The sequence below is a fragment of the Anas acuta genome, chromosome 1, assembly GCF_963932015.1.
Source record: "Anas acuta chromosome 1, bAnaAcu1.1, whole genome shotgun sequence".
Classification (NCBI taxonomy): Eukaryota; Metazoa; Chordata; class Aves; order Anseriformes; family Anatidae; genus Anas; species Anas acuta.
Window position 1 is genome coordinate 31945961 of NC_088979.1, and position 15553 is coordinate 31961513.

The following is a 15553-nucleotide window of genomic DNA, read 5'->3' on the forward strand; positions in this document are numbered from 1 at the left end:
CCCAGAAGTAGTACAAAAAAAAAAAAACTTTGGTCGCAAGAAAAAGATTTGTAACATCCAGGAATCAGATCCACCTTGGTATTACTGAGCATTTTTCAAATAGTTAGCAGCCTGAGAGGTCAAACACTGACTGTACTCCAGCACAAGTATCACACATCCAAATGGACTTTGCCTTGATTACAGAGGCAGTAGTTACACAGGATTTCTGAGCTTCAGCTCACAAATTAAGTCAACTGCAGCCCCTCCTGAGGAAGGTGATGGGTTGCTGCCAAACTTCTCTCCCCTGTAAAATACGGGATTAATTTCATACAAACTTCCCCAATACCAATAAAGCACTTCTGCTTTAGCAAAAAGACATCTACTGCAGAATGGTCAGCGAAAGAGGGAAAAGAGGAGGTAGAAATACATTGAATGCCAAGCTGTGGAATTGTTCATCACCCACAGGATGCTCTTCTGTGCCTGAAATGAACTTGGCTGTTTCCAAAGGCAGATGTTCTTAATTCTGGAACCCCACAGTTTGGCTCTCATATCAACCAGTGGCATTGTCTTATGACTCAAAACCTCAGCACGGGTGGTCTCTGCCACCATGGAGGTTGCTTTTCTCAGCTGGTTCTGAGGATCTGCAGGGGGAGGATGCTGCATCGACCTGCACAGGCGATATTTCTGCATCCTGCATTTGCTTTTAAGGTGAGAGGATGCATACAGGAAAGAAAGAGCACGTGCTCATGTTCTATCAAAGAAAGACTGTGTTATCTGTCCTGGAAACTTGGAATTGAACCACCTTTCCTCTTAATATAAAGGTCTCCACGACATTTCCTGAAGAAAACTTGTTTCTTGCAGGTAACACGGTGACAACAGTGGCCCTGCATGTAACAGAGACCAATCCTGAACCTCCACAGGACTTTGCTATCAACAGAGCAAACATCTCCTGAATCAGATCACTACTTATTCAACAAAACAACTCTTACAGATGTCAAAATGCAATCTTAATAGCAGAAGCATGCCTTGAAGGTGAGTAAAGAAAATCCCTTGTTTTCATCCCAAAGTACAGGTGAATTTTGGACGTATTTCCCATTACCAGCACTAGTAGCACTTGAAAAGTTCTCTGGTTTTCTGAGTATGAGTATCTCCTATTCAAAAGAGTGGAGTGTGGTTGAGTTTGTGACACCGCGTTTTCAGCGGAGCAGAAGAGGTGTCTGCTAGACTTGGTATGAATCCTGATACCTATGTGAGAAGCTGAAAAATAGGAGCACACTTTAAAAAAAAAAAGTATCTGGAAACCATTTGCATCTTGTTTAGCCACAGAGTACCCAAGGGAAACTACTACAGTGCAAGACTTCAGAACAGACCTCGCCACCTAGAGAAGATGGGATACCTAAAGACCAAGTAGCAAACTGTACTTACAGCCATAGCCCTGGCAAGGCATTTCCCATGGCCCAGAGGAAAGCCATGTTGACATGAATAGATAAAGAACATGTGGCTGAATTTTTAGCATCATCTTCCACAAGACAGAAACAAGTATCCAGTGTGTACCCTGAAACCAATACTCTAAATTCCTTGTGGGAAATGGAGAAACAATAAAAACAGTCTGTAGGAGGACTATATCAAAGCTCGCAGTCTTCACTACAGCGAGATGTTATCTAAGGGAGAGACACAAAAGTGTTCCCAATATGCCAGCAGACCCTGAAAAATATTTCATGACTTAGTACCAAAGACGTTAAGACAGAAAAGCAGAAAGCAGCTGCTGGCCCATATTTCTAGAGAATGCTTTTGATGACGACACTTTGAACAGGCCTTGTGGTGGCCCACAAATAAGACCAGAACTAAACCACCCCTTGCTTGAGCTGTCCCCATTGTTGGTCCCTCTTTGAGATGGTGGTAATTATTTACATGTGCACACAAAACTAAAAGCTGAAAACCGGGGAGCTGAACCCACAAAATAGTGATGGGGAATACAAGAGAGATTGGTTTCTAGCTTTTCTTTAGATGCTATGCTGTCTGTAGCATTTTAAACAGAACCTTTGTCAGGAAGAGGCTCCTGGGTTCAGAGACAGTAAGGGCTCTGCCCATGAGGTCTGCAACCTGGAGTCTCACCTCTACAAATGTGGAGACCTAAACCTGAACAATCGGGCCCTCAAAATATTTAAGAATTGATGTATTTCAAGGTAACAGAGGCACACTTCTGAGGATCTCATGTACCTAGCACAGCCCCGTCACGTGAGCAATGTATGTTCAGAGTCTCTGGGGTGGAAATACCTTTCTGGACACTGAGGGGAAGGAAGTTTCATATAAAGAAGCTACCAACCAACTCTAAAAGAAAAAAAAAGCTCACAAATTCAATTAACTAAACCAGGATGAAAATAAAAAAGGCAACTACACCAGAGAAAGGGTTTGACTGAAGGCTAACAAAGACAAGAAGAATCTTCATCCACAGCCAAGAAGCGACTGGCAGGAGCTGAGATGTGCTTTTCATTGAGGCAGCAAGGAACAGAGCATGCCAGACACGAGCCAGCTGGCACACTCGCACCGTACAAAAGGTCTGAGTTCAGGCTCTTCCGACACATCCACACAGGAAGGTGTATTTAGGTAGCCACCTGAATAAGAAATCCCATTTCCTACGGCTTTATACTTTACATTTAACTCAAAGAGCATCAAAGTCAAAGATGGAAACATTTATAAGCTCACAGACCCAAAAAACCTCCTCAGCACAGCTCACACTGGTTGGTTTTATTTCTTTATAAGAAAATATTATAAAAAAATTAGGACACTCCAGGTTTATCTTTCTAAAAAGAAAGGCAGGGGTTATGCAAATAAACAAGGATTTCCGATTTTTTTCCAGCTGCCTACACACTAACTTCCAACAAACTACCTTACGCTCTCACTTGGAAAGTTTCTGTTCCACACCTTGTTGTAAGACTGATCAGATCTACCCTACCAGATGAGGTATGAACCACAGAGTAAGTCCATAAACAGAGACTACTTAAAGAAATTACTCCAATTATTAAAGGCTTTTCAGCCTCTCACATGTAGGACCTCCACACGTAACATTTTAGTGCATGAATAACGTTTGAAGGAAATAAAAATCACAATCAAATAAAAATTATTTCTCTACACCATCAAAGTAAAAAACAGGAAAACACAGGAAAAGCAGTCTTAACACAAATCTATTGTACTAGTTAACGCATTTCTTTAATTTTCTTATTTATCTTGGACCTATACTAATTCAAAGCCTGTTTCTGTAAACAGCTTTACAGTTTTGTATCAAACCCAGTGAAAATGTTGGTTTTAAACTAACAGCAGTTCAAATGGAGATGTGTCTTGGTTGTGTAAATTGAATCAGTCAAGCCATCGATACTCCCTTCTGCTTCCCTAGGGAAAGCATTGTTAAATGTGTATGTTCACACACACAGAGGGCAAATTTTAACTGGCATAAAAATACATATCTACAAGGGAAATTCCACATTTCCTTTAAGTCAACTTAGGATCAAGAAGCAGATCTGAATGAAAACTTTTTTTTTTCCTTGTCTGTTAACATTTGTTTGCCTATCAGCTGCACAAGAACTTGCACGCTGCTTTCAGTGGAAACCTACCTACTCTGCAGCCATGGTCACAAAAACTGTACGTACGCCTTTCCAGACAGCTTGCAAATGGACATCGTGACCCAGCTTCTATAAAAATTCATTGTTTACCTTTCTAGCAAGCGAATCCCAAAGTGTCACATTTAGTCACTAACTTAAGCATTTTTCACTGTGGGGTGGGTGAGCAGACACCATACTTGGGCATTTCACCAGTTTATTAGGACTAGCCAGCCACACAGCATTAACTCTGCAGTACTCCATTTAAAGCAAAAACAAAACAAGCAAAGTCAAAACAAAACAGAAGAAACAACACACCCTGAAGCCCTGGAAAATTAAATGTTCCTTGTTCCCTATCCATGTAAGAAATCAGTTCTGTGTTTTGTATGTGGTAGAGAAGTAGCCTTCCTGATTTGTTTAGAGTTGATCTACGCTGTAAGGAAGTTTAAGAACTTTTTTTTATGTTTTCATAGAAAAAATATATATACAATTATATTTTTTTATATAAAAGCTTTACTAGCTTTTAGATTTTTCTTCGTTACAACCAAAATCCTCCATTAATAACTTATCACTTCTAAATACAAAACATACCAAGTAAAGTGTCAGATACATGTAGAATTTCAACTTTGCTAAAAATAAAGCATGGTGAGAGCTCCTCTTTACCCTGGATTAGGGTCAGATCTGTGCCTTACAACGCGCATCGTGGCTGAGACACTGCATGGTATCTCCTTAAACAGTTGCAAACGCAGTATGTTTGGGAATAACATTTGCACACATGGCTTGATACCACCAAATCCTATTCTGCACAACTTCTGTAAACACTGTTAGCTTGTTGCATAAGCAAAGATTTCTGTTGCTGTCCACTGCAGCTAGCACTGATAGCAGCTAATCCTGAAACAAAAAATCAAAACCAAAAAATCCAAGTGCTACTTTTTTCTAGTATCAATACCTCCACTGTAAATACAGTTGATTTGAAATAGCAGAATAAAGACACTGAAGAAAGTTTCCTCCACTGATAATTACAAACTAAAGCTCATTTAGATAAAAGCCTAACTTGTAACATGGTGGTCTCCATGCATTTTGCACACCTGCTCTGCTGAAACAGCATTATTTCTTTAATAGGGCATGCCACTTCCAAGGAAAATAAATTGGAAGATTTATAGTATAATTAGTACTCCATAAATGCTGCAGTTGCTTTGCAATTTTGACTGAACCACACAACATTTTTAGTCATCTAAGACAGAATTAACCACATTTTTATTTTTTTTTTTAATCTAATCTTGAAGGCCTGCACTGGAAACACTACCCCATATGCCATAAAGGCTATTTAAAGTTGATTCTTGAGTTTCTTTTCTGATTCTATGCTTCCAAACACTGATCTTCCATTGCATTTTCCCTGCCTATGCAGAGGGGTTGGAACTAGATACCTTTGAGGTCCCTTCCAACCGAAACCATCCTAGGATTTTCCAAAGCTACACAAATGTAACACGCCAGTCCAATACTGAAAGCTACATGTAATTTAGAGAGACTGTCCATTCATCTGCTATTTCCAAGTACTAAAACAGAGAGTTCATAAAAAGCCACTTACTTACTTAAATGTATTAGACATGCTTCATCTAGGAATTAGTCTAAAAGGAAAAGCATACTATAAACAGAATATTATTTCTCCCCAGACGTACTGTTACAGATGTGAAAGAAACTTACAAAACAGACTCATACAGTTGTATAATCATGGACTGGAAAGCTTTGCTAAGAGCACTTCATATGGAAGACTCAGGAGCAGAAGTTCACCCATCTTTTTAATTTACTCAACTTCACTCCAAATTAATCTACCCTTAAGAGCAAATCGCAAAGACCTAGTAAGTTAAAATGACTGCTGTATTGTCTTGATACAATGAGAGTAGCAAGGAATAAAAGCCAACACCATCAGCTAGAGATGACTGGGTGGCTCAGAGTTATTGCCCTAACAGTAGCTACTTGTCTGAATTACACTAGAGGCAGCAGGTTGTAAGGTATCAAGGAGCTGATCTAAAGTGACAGAAACACAGCTATCAAGTACCATGATGTATTTGGTTGTGCATTCCTCCTGAAAAGCATTTGCCTCATTTAATGCACACCAGGGAGCGAATAATATCCCACCAGGTGGGATAATGTTGTATGAAGGTAGTGGCACGCACAAAACGGGTATTTATGTCCATTTTCATGCTGCCTAGAACCAGATTTTCTGATGTGCTGGGCATTCCACATCAATTGAGATCAATGAACGCTTCTGAAGATAAACATCTCTGGAACCTGAACTCCTGGATCAATGCCTGCAAAAGTTAGTCCTGACATTTTACTGTTTTAGATGTGCAAAATGGGGATAATACTTCCCTTCTTTGTTGCGTTGTATGAAAATTAACAACTTGGGAGATGTGACATAAGCTACAGCATGTGAGAAAACCGCCAAAAGATCTGGACAGTATATGAAAACTTTCAGAAAATTAGTATTCTTAGGTCTATGTAGCACTTAACTTCCTAATTTTACAAATGTTCCTTGAATGATAGTGACAAAATCATTTATATAAAATGGGATTTAACAAACAACAGCATTAAAGTTTGCACTGAAAATGTTAAGACACTCAGAAATAAAACCTTAGAACAAACCAGTGCTTTGAAATGTCACTATAGTCAGCACACAACTCAATCCATCAGCAACTGGTTTTTGAAAGTTTTTGGACAAGTTTGGGGACTTCAGAAACCAAAGATCAAACAATTTCAAAAGGGCAGAGCACCAGTAGCAGCAGCGGTGAGCAAAGATGTTGTGTCTACTTCTTGTGGACCTTTCAGTAGGTATTTGGGGCAGTCATTCACAATGTAGATCACTCAGGCTAAAAGAAACTCAGTGATAGAGTGATAGTGATCATTGATCAGCTGCTACACTTGTTAGTCAACTCTTATCTTACGTATCAGCTCTGGGGCCCAAATTACCAAACACCAACATGTTTGACACTATGCTTGCTACTGAGAGGAAACATGCTCTCCTGGCAGTACCTGAAACAGTTCACTTTCCTCCTTCCTTCACTTACTGTAAAATTTCCTTGCTTTATATATACTTATATAGCAGGAACACTACCTTTTGCTATGAACACATCAAATGTTAGCCAGATCCTGAACAAGTCCAGTTACCAGATTTCCTCTCCTGGAGTTTTATCCCAGAGACACTAGTTTCTCTAAACTAAACTGTCAGTCAGCATACATAAAAGACTGAGCTCTTTGGTTGATCTTGCAGAGTTGTTAGTTCCAGTTTCTCTACGTTTTAAGATGAAACATTTTTCGCTTTCTTACGTAAGCCACCAATAAATCACAGAGGGCATCTAACTTTGAAAATGGTTTTAATTTGCTTTAAATTCCTTTAGCTTTTTATATCAAGGAGGGAAAACGTCATCTGTCTTGCAAGGGGTAAAGAAAGGTCTTCACTGGAGACAGCCTACCTTCCTGTGTAGAGAGTCTTACACTTTTATTTTTTGAGACTGTTGTTTCTGATGTTTCTTCCAGACAAGCATTTTCTCTCATCCAGTATTTCCTCACAGTCTCCTTGTTTAAAGTTACCCAGAAAAAGGGCACATGTGCACTAATGTCAACCTTCAATGGAATCAATGCACCTGCAACACAATCGATGCAAACCTTGATGTTGACTAATTGAAGATCTTCACTCTTGGGACTTTTATCTCATGGATATAGAAATCAATGTCTATGGGGAACTAAAGAGTATTTTTGAGTATTGCTCCAATACAAAGAGAACAATTGTTTTGGGTTTGGACAGTGGGTGTTAGCATTTCAAAATCTCTTGTGAGGAACAGTAAGTAAAAAATAAAGTTGTTCATAGTTGCTTGTAACCCATCCGGACAGCAATTTAAAGAATGTGGGAGTTGCTACATCCCATGACTTGCACACACACCGGGTTATTAGCTTCCAGCAGAACCATTCCATCAAGAGCCACAGCTACATTCACCACGACCAGTAGCTTTCTGTGAACAGCAGAACTCATAATTATGCAGTGGCACTGCTAAACACAAATTTTTGCTTCTTGAGTGTGCCAACGAGAAACTAGAGCTTTTTCCTCAACAGAACACACACACTGTGCCAGCTGTGTATGTTTTACTCAGGTACTCAGATATCAACGTTGTAGATGTACTTGAAGTAGCCAAATATATTTGTTGTTTAAAAACCAAAAGCCTGATAGAAGCAAGTTTAATCTCAGAAGCCTGCTATTTGGTGTGGAGTCTTATTAGAGACCTAGCGTTTTTAGAAAACTTGAAAGTTGGCCACTGTGCTGGTAATTTCTTTTTAATAAACTGCAGAAATTAAAGCACCAGGCAAAACAAACAAACAAAACTACTAAAACTGCTTCTAGCATAAAACAAGGAGCCTAGTAATTGGGCAGTAAATATGCTATATCAGAGAACAGGACAAGATATCGATATCAAATGATTTTGTGTATACACTTACTGTTGTACTGAAACATTTTCCTAGTAAATGCTCTGTGCATATAAAGCATTCACTTCAGAACGTCTCACTCACATAGCCGTGCTTTAGATGGTTTTTCTAAAAGGCTCCACAAATCATGGAAATGAAACTTGATGCCATTTTAGAAACATGAGCCATAGGTAAAAATTCCATGATGCTCATGTTTAAAGCCATGTTTTGTTTATACATTTCAAAGTTGCAGTGGAAAACAGAATATCTTGTTAGAGGAAAAAACACAAAACCGTAAGTTTCATTATGGAGGATGAAGCTACTTTTTGATTATAGCCTTCTGTCTGCCATGCATCAAACTGACTTTTTTTTAGTTAGTCACCTACAATCCCTATTCACTTTTAACCATGCACTAAGTATTAAAGACAAATTCACATTGAAATGCAAATTACCTCTACAATGTATTTATGAACTGATGATGCAGAAATTTAGCATTTTGTGGCAACCTCAAGAAAACCAAGTGAATAGGCAATCTCCAGAAGCACATCTTTGCAGTGATACTCTTCTAAAGTAGAAGTATTTTTTCTAGGAATGATTACAGTTCTTCAAAACACACTAACAACACTGGCCCCGCTACAGAGAAGCACCTCCCTCATAGCATGTGAATTTTTTTAAATCATGTAGTGGGATGGCTAATGTTTATTTTCACATCTTCAATCCACCCGTCTGTTAGAGACTGCCACTGCAGAAACGATTCTGTTGCACAGATGCTTATAGCAGAACAGCACAATGCATTCAGAAAACCAAAAATGAGTGCAAATTGAAAGCTGCTGCTGTACCCCAAACATCTGAGTTGTTCCTTCAGCAAAAGTGCCAACTGAAGGACAAGGGTGGTATGGACAACTCTGTCCATGAGTCCAGGCCCTTACACTAGGGATTTTGGACTGTTTGATGCACTCATGAATCAAATCCCTCAGCAGCAGCATCTGCTAGTCACACCAATTCTGTGCTTGCAATTTTCACTGTCAGCATACAGAGCACACAGAGACTGTGATCTTTTGTTGTAGGTTTTATACAAATTAGAACTCCAGGATTCAGATGTCAGACCATGGGACTAACATTACCACCTCTCAAAGGACAGGCTGTTTCAGGGGAAATGGCTATTTACTTTTTAAGTGTATGCCATTGCATACTGTACTGTAAAATATTGCACAGTGTAAGTGTATGCCATAGTCACTGCAGAACAGGAAGGCAACACGTGCTTGGGATAGTACTAGCAATAGTCTTCGAAGACTGAAGTACTGATTTCCATAGCACAGCACCTCCTTTAACTGATGAAAGCCTGGCATATTGGAGTTGTCAAGCATTAAAGAAAGTTGCTCCACTGAGCACCTCAACAGTTGCTGTGTGTTAACACACGAAGCCAATGGTAGCACAGCACTCACTGATCCCCCCCATAGCATTGTGCCAACCATCCCTGCTGTATAAGATTATAAACCGCAGGTCTGCCAGACCAAATTGTCTCCATCTGCACGCAATTCAAGGTGAGCGTGAGCTATCTGACCCGCAAAATAAACCCAGACAGTTCTGGCTTTGCTAGAATGTTATTGACATCTCTCCTCCCACTTTTCCTTCACCAACACAGCGAGGGCAAATTCAGTATCAGTGAACATTGACATCAACAGCTTGGCTAAGTGACTGCTGATTTCTAAGAAGCACAATAAAATCTTGAGATAGCTCTCTCTTCATTGGAAAGAACAAGCAGATCACTGACAAAACACCAAATGCACAACTGTTACATTATCTGTTAGAATTTGCACTTTGGAACATCACAAAAATAAAGAAGGTTGTCATATACATCACTTTGAGGGCTCCAAAATCCAGCATGATGGATGCAGGACTGTATGTAAACAATGCTTAGATCCCTCTCCATCTAGACAGCATCCTCAGCCTAACCCCATTACACTCCTGAACAAACAACCTATTCTTTTGGAAAGTGGCTACCCTGAAGCAGCAATTACAGGTGCTCAGCTTCAAGTGGTGAACCATGATGTCCTCACATTTAACCTAATATGAACGCAAATCTACAGTTATTCACCTCTGTTTGAAGTGAATCCATTTCTACAAAGCAGGTTCTGGGGCAAGTAAATCTTTCCCCTGTTGTGAAAGGTCTGAGAAGGCAAAAGCAAGAAATTATAGGAACTGACTGGGGGCTTTGCTACCAAAAAGGTGTAAAACAATAAAAATCCCAAAGCACAGTACCTACTGTCACAGAACTGTTACAGCTAGAAGGGATCTGCAGCCTGCTGAGTCCAAGCCCTCCCTTTCCAGAAGCAGGTCAGCCGAAGCAGGCTGCTCTAGGCCACATCCAGTCATGTTCTGTCAGTCACCAAGAGGTAAGTCTCTGCCACCTCTCTCAACCTGTTCCCACCTTTGACAAGTGCCATGTACTGGTGAGCCCAGAGCTAGAGCCAGCACTCCAGATGTGTCCCACCATGGGGCTGAGGAGAGAAGATGGCCTCCCTCCACCTCACCTCCTGGCGGGGCTTTTCCTCAGGTAGCCCCACATGCTACCTAAGGCCTTCTTTGGTGTCCTTTGTCACAAGGGCATACTGATGGCTCAGTGTTCCTTTTGCTGTGTTATCTGAACCACCCCCGTCAGCTGCTTTCCAGCTGGTGAGCCGCTGGCCCATATTGGCACATGGGATTATTTCTCCTCGGGTACAGGACCTGGCGTTTCCCTTTGTTGAACTTCATAAGATCACTTTTTGCACATTTCTCCAGCCCTCTGAATGAACAGCAACACAAGCAGCAGCCACTTCTCCCAGGTACCTAGATGGCTGTTCCAGTGGAAACCCTTTCAAGTGGAGCTGAGCAGTTTTATGTACACTGACCTATAATCAAATGCCTGAATCCAGAACTTAATTTCATTCCTTGACTGTTGAAACTGCATTGAATTTGGAAGACGAAGACCACCCACAGACTGGAAGTTTTAGAAGTGTGAACATTCACAATCACACCTGCCTAAAAAACAATTCACCAGTGTGGGCCGGTGGGGAGGGACAAGAAAAGAGCTGTGGAAAAACAACGTCAGTTATCTTTATTGCATGTCAAGCACACGAGAACTATACTTTTTTTTTTTTAATTTAATCAAATACTTAGAAATAGACTACTTAAATAAAGGAATGCAATATATCCTTTACTATAACCTGTGCAAAGATAATTTATGTTTGTTTTTGTTTGTTTTGTATTCTTGGAAACGTTAAAGTAGCAAAAAAGACTTTAACATTTAAATCTGTGCCTCTATGATCCTTTGTTTAGATGCAGCTTGTTGATCCCCGATCGGACTGTAGCATTTCCAACAGCAGTTCAAACAAGAAATTAAATTAAATATCTGAATGAGGACAAAACTATGCGGCATTAGCCTGCCTAAGTTGAACATAGACATAAGCACTGCATCCTTATCAGTCTTCCTGAAAAGACAATTGAATAGCAAAACCATAAAAAATAATCTAGATTTTTCTTATTGCCGGCTCTATGATAGTGAAACATTTTTAAAGTATTTGCATTTATTGACTCAAATGCATTAGAAAGCATTTCATTCATCTCCACATAGAGATTAAGTCAACATCAGACAGTCAGTGCTAAGCCAGAAACTACTTGAAAAGAAAAGTCCAAACTACTTTGTTTAGTTAGACTGAAATTTGTCTGCATCTCCAATTTCCACCAAAGCAAAGAACTTAAAGCTAAATCCCCAACACTGTCACAGTCTGCTCAAAAAGAGAGCAAAATCCTGTAATACGATAAAATAAGATAAAAAAGAAAAAGATAGTGTCAGCAAGCTGAGAAAGCTACAACTGGAGAAAAAGGAAAACTTAAAATTATTAGTTAGCTTTGCCAATTTCATCCGATCACACTTACATTACTATTATCTATTGTCCACTGAAAGCTATAAAGTTACTGCTTTATAGATCTTCTGTAAGTGATCTTTGGACAATTTACAAGTGTAAGTGTGAAAATTAATGTTTCTAAATCTTAGTATGCAAATCAAATGATCTTGATTTAGACACAAAGCGTGATCCTAAAATACTCTTAAGCCATGTACATACTTACCCTATTGATTATTTTTTTTTAATTGAGTTATATGGTCAAGATTCCAGTGTCATCAAGAAGCAGATTTCAAAGTCCGTAAGAGTTGGAAAGGAAAAAAATCAAAGGCAGCAACTTACCATCCCTTGAGATAAAAAATATCTCAGCCTAAATTTTCTACATGGGTCTCACGTACTTCTCTTACACCAAATCTTTGAAATAGTGTGACCTATACCATTGCAACGACTATGGCTATACAATTGGCAGTAACCTGAGTTGCCTCCTCACTTTCCTGGTATAAATGGTAGTATGGTTATCCTAGCTGGCATTAAGCATACAAAGACCTGGTGGCTTTGTCAATTTAAACCAGTTCAAGTCTGAGTTGCTGTGATCCCTCCATCTTGATTCAACATCTCTGGCATACTACTTCTGAACTCATTTGCAGTATTCACAGTATTCCATGAAGCTAGTGATAAGATCCAGAAAAATGATCCGGCTGAAGACTGATGGAAGGGATTTGATTGCAGATGGATTAACCCTAAAGCAGCTCAGCGAGCAGCTGCATGGGAGTTTGTGCTGAGGTGAAAAGAAGAGAAATTGAATGACAGAAGGGGAAGTCTAGCAAGCAGCTGTAAAATGACGTTTATTATTCAGATATGGTTGTTAACAACCATAAAGGTATGCAAGGTACCATTACTTCACAAAAAAAACACAGCTTGGCTATGCTTTTTCCATCTTTAATATCTTATATCTAATATCTTAATATCTTATAGTGATATATCTGTAATTTTTTATTTTAAGATAACTGGCAAATGAAGTCAAGAACCCTTTACTGCACACAGACACCAAGATTTTACATTTCTGAAGCATGTGAACTGGGACACATTTTTGATGTGTGCCAAATTTGATGCAAGTTTCCATGTTGGAACAAAGTGTCATGACAGCCCACCCCACCTCGATCCCTCAGAAAGAAAACAAAAATGAACAAAAAAAAGCTAAACATTTTTTCCTTCTTTTAAAGAAATTGTTCTGTATATAACAGAATAAGGCCTGGCTTTCTATGCATTTTAACCTGCATCCTCCAGGCTGCCTTCCACACTACATCCCTTAAATTGTTACAGCCTGAAGAAAGAGCAGCATTTAGCACCTGTGCTTTGAGCAATCTGCTGAGCGCTAACTCAAGATTTAGTTCTTAACCTCATACTACCCACTCTTCCAACAGAGTAAGCATCCTCGAATTGGACATGCTTCTAGTCTCTAGTGTTTGGTGAACTCGTAAATTAAAAATTACTCTAGTGGATTTTATTACACATTTGTTGAGCAATTTACCTTTAACTCTTTAATTATTTAAAGGATTTTTGATCAAGTCAATACTAATATACTAAACATTGCTCGCTGATCAGACAATCATAAAAGAACAGTTGAACTTTAGTTCTCTAAGTAGATAAAAAACAATTTTTCCCACTTTATTTCTGTGGTTTCTTCCACAACTGCCCCAAGTACTGCAAGTCTGTCTTAGATCTCTATCACAACCATGTCATGTCTGCTGGAATCTAAAGCGTATCTTCCAACCTGTAACATCACTATTTGGAGTCCAAGCAGAGTAAGTACTGAATAGTTTCTAAAACCTCCCTGATTAGGCTTCACGTTGAGCCTGACAAATCCTACAGATTTGCAGCTCAGTGTAGCTGAAGGTAGACTTCACCCCAAACTGAAGCTGTTTCACCCTAATCTTCTAACCAGAGCTAGCAGAACATAATGTTTTGAAATCAAGATATACCAGTAGTTTTTATGTAAAAACATTTAGTGTTAAGTACCAGCTTAGAGCAATTAGATACCAAACAGTTTTCTCAACAGCTTAGCAAACATTTACTTTCCACATAATGTCTTTTTTCTCTAACCCCCTCCAAACAGAAGGACACAGACATCAGTATTTTTCCTCTAGAACTGACTATAATTTACATTTTGGAGTTTCATACCTGAGTGAGGAGACTAAAATGTTAACTCCAAAACTTAGCTCCAAAATGTTAAAAGAAACTTACTGAGAAACCTAATCCTCATCTTGGTTGAGCAAATGAAGTTACATTTTCCCCATTATTCTTCTATATTCTTGCAGGCACTGAATTAAGCAATTTACATTTCCCTTTCTCTCATGTAACATTATAGCACTTAATTTTGTCTGAGTTAAGTATATACTAATAGAAGCTTCTATTAGTGTAAGTATTACTTATTGTACCTTTTCCCTGAAAGCACGCTTTATAAAAGATCCTGGACACCCCTGTAGTTCTAGAAAAAAAGCTTTCTAGTCTTACATGCCAACTCTTTGATAAAATCCTCGTATCTATACCATTTCAAAATGCAACTGCAGTTGACTACACCGATTAAAACTGCTTCCAAAAGTCAAAACTGTTCATCCCCAACACTTGCAGGAAATGTATTCATTTCCTAGATATTTTCTAACAGGCACAACATAATCCAGACTACAATTCTTTCGGTTTTCAGTCAAAACATAACAGTATTTGTGTTAGAAGGTTTTCCTAGAAGGTGCAGCATGCATTGCTTGTCACACTTTTCTTTCTCCTAGTCACTAAATTTCAGAATTGCTAAAACTGTTAGAGGCAAAAATTAGTCAGACAAAAAAAAGAGATTCCTATTGTGTTATGGTTACATGAACCATAGTGAACTAAGTGAAATGCAAACAGACCCCTTTTGGGGAAGAGAAGGAAGAGAAAGTAGAGAAAACTCTTTCGCAGAAGTCAGCACTGCAGACAAATCCAAATAAATTTGGCAACTGAGGCTTTTGATTTTGCTTATTAGTTAGTTTTTTAGAATCAAAGTACTAGTTTGGGAAGTACTGATTTGATACACTGAAGATGACTAGCAGCAACGCGCCTTTCCTGGCAAATCTGTCCCAAAACATGTTGGTAATCTTTTCACTCATCATGTCTAAAACAGGTGCTAAAATATTCTTCCAAGCCAAATGAGTTTGTCTTTTACTTCTACATTTTCATACTTCAAATATCAGAGAGAAAAGTTTTGCAGCAATGTTTCTCCTTCTGTCTAGCTATTCAGTGCTTTTTATTTAAGAAAATCTTGATGCAGTTTCAGAAGTTTACATGGAAAAATATGCATTAGCAATATGCACTGTAGAAAGGCTTGTGCTGTACACGATACCAGAATTTATTAGAATTATGTCAACCCAGGAGACACACAGAGTACAGATTACAAATCCCAAAAGTGTTTTGAAAAAAATATTATTCACTCTGATCATCTCATGAATTTAAGTTCAATTAAAGGAATAGCCACTGCTGGTTGAAAAGCTGGATCATGTATTAAGGTTTTTCTTCCAGCTACAAAAGCTGCTCTTAACCAGTCACGAACTGATTAGAATACCAAGCGTTTGTATTGCTTGTAGCAAAAATGGAACATCT

At 38.9% G+C, this 15553-nt stretch overlaps 1 protein-coding gene across 1 annotated transcript in view; it reads right to left on the reverse strand.

Moving 5' to 3' along the window:
- NAA16 (N-alpha-acetyltransferase 16, NatA auxiliary subunit) overlaps positions 1-15553 on the reverse strand; it is a 62293-nt gene that overhangs the window by 14809 nt on the left and 31931 nt on the right. The gene's annotated exons all lie outside the window — the stretch shown is intronic.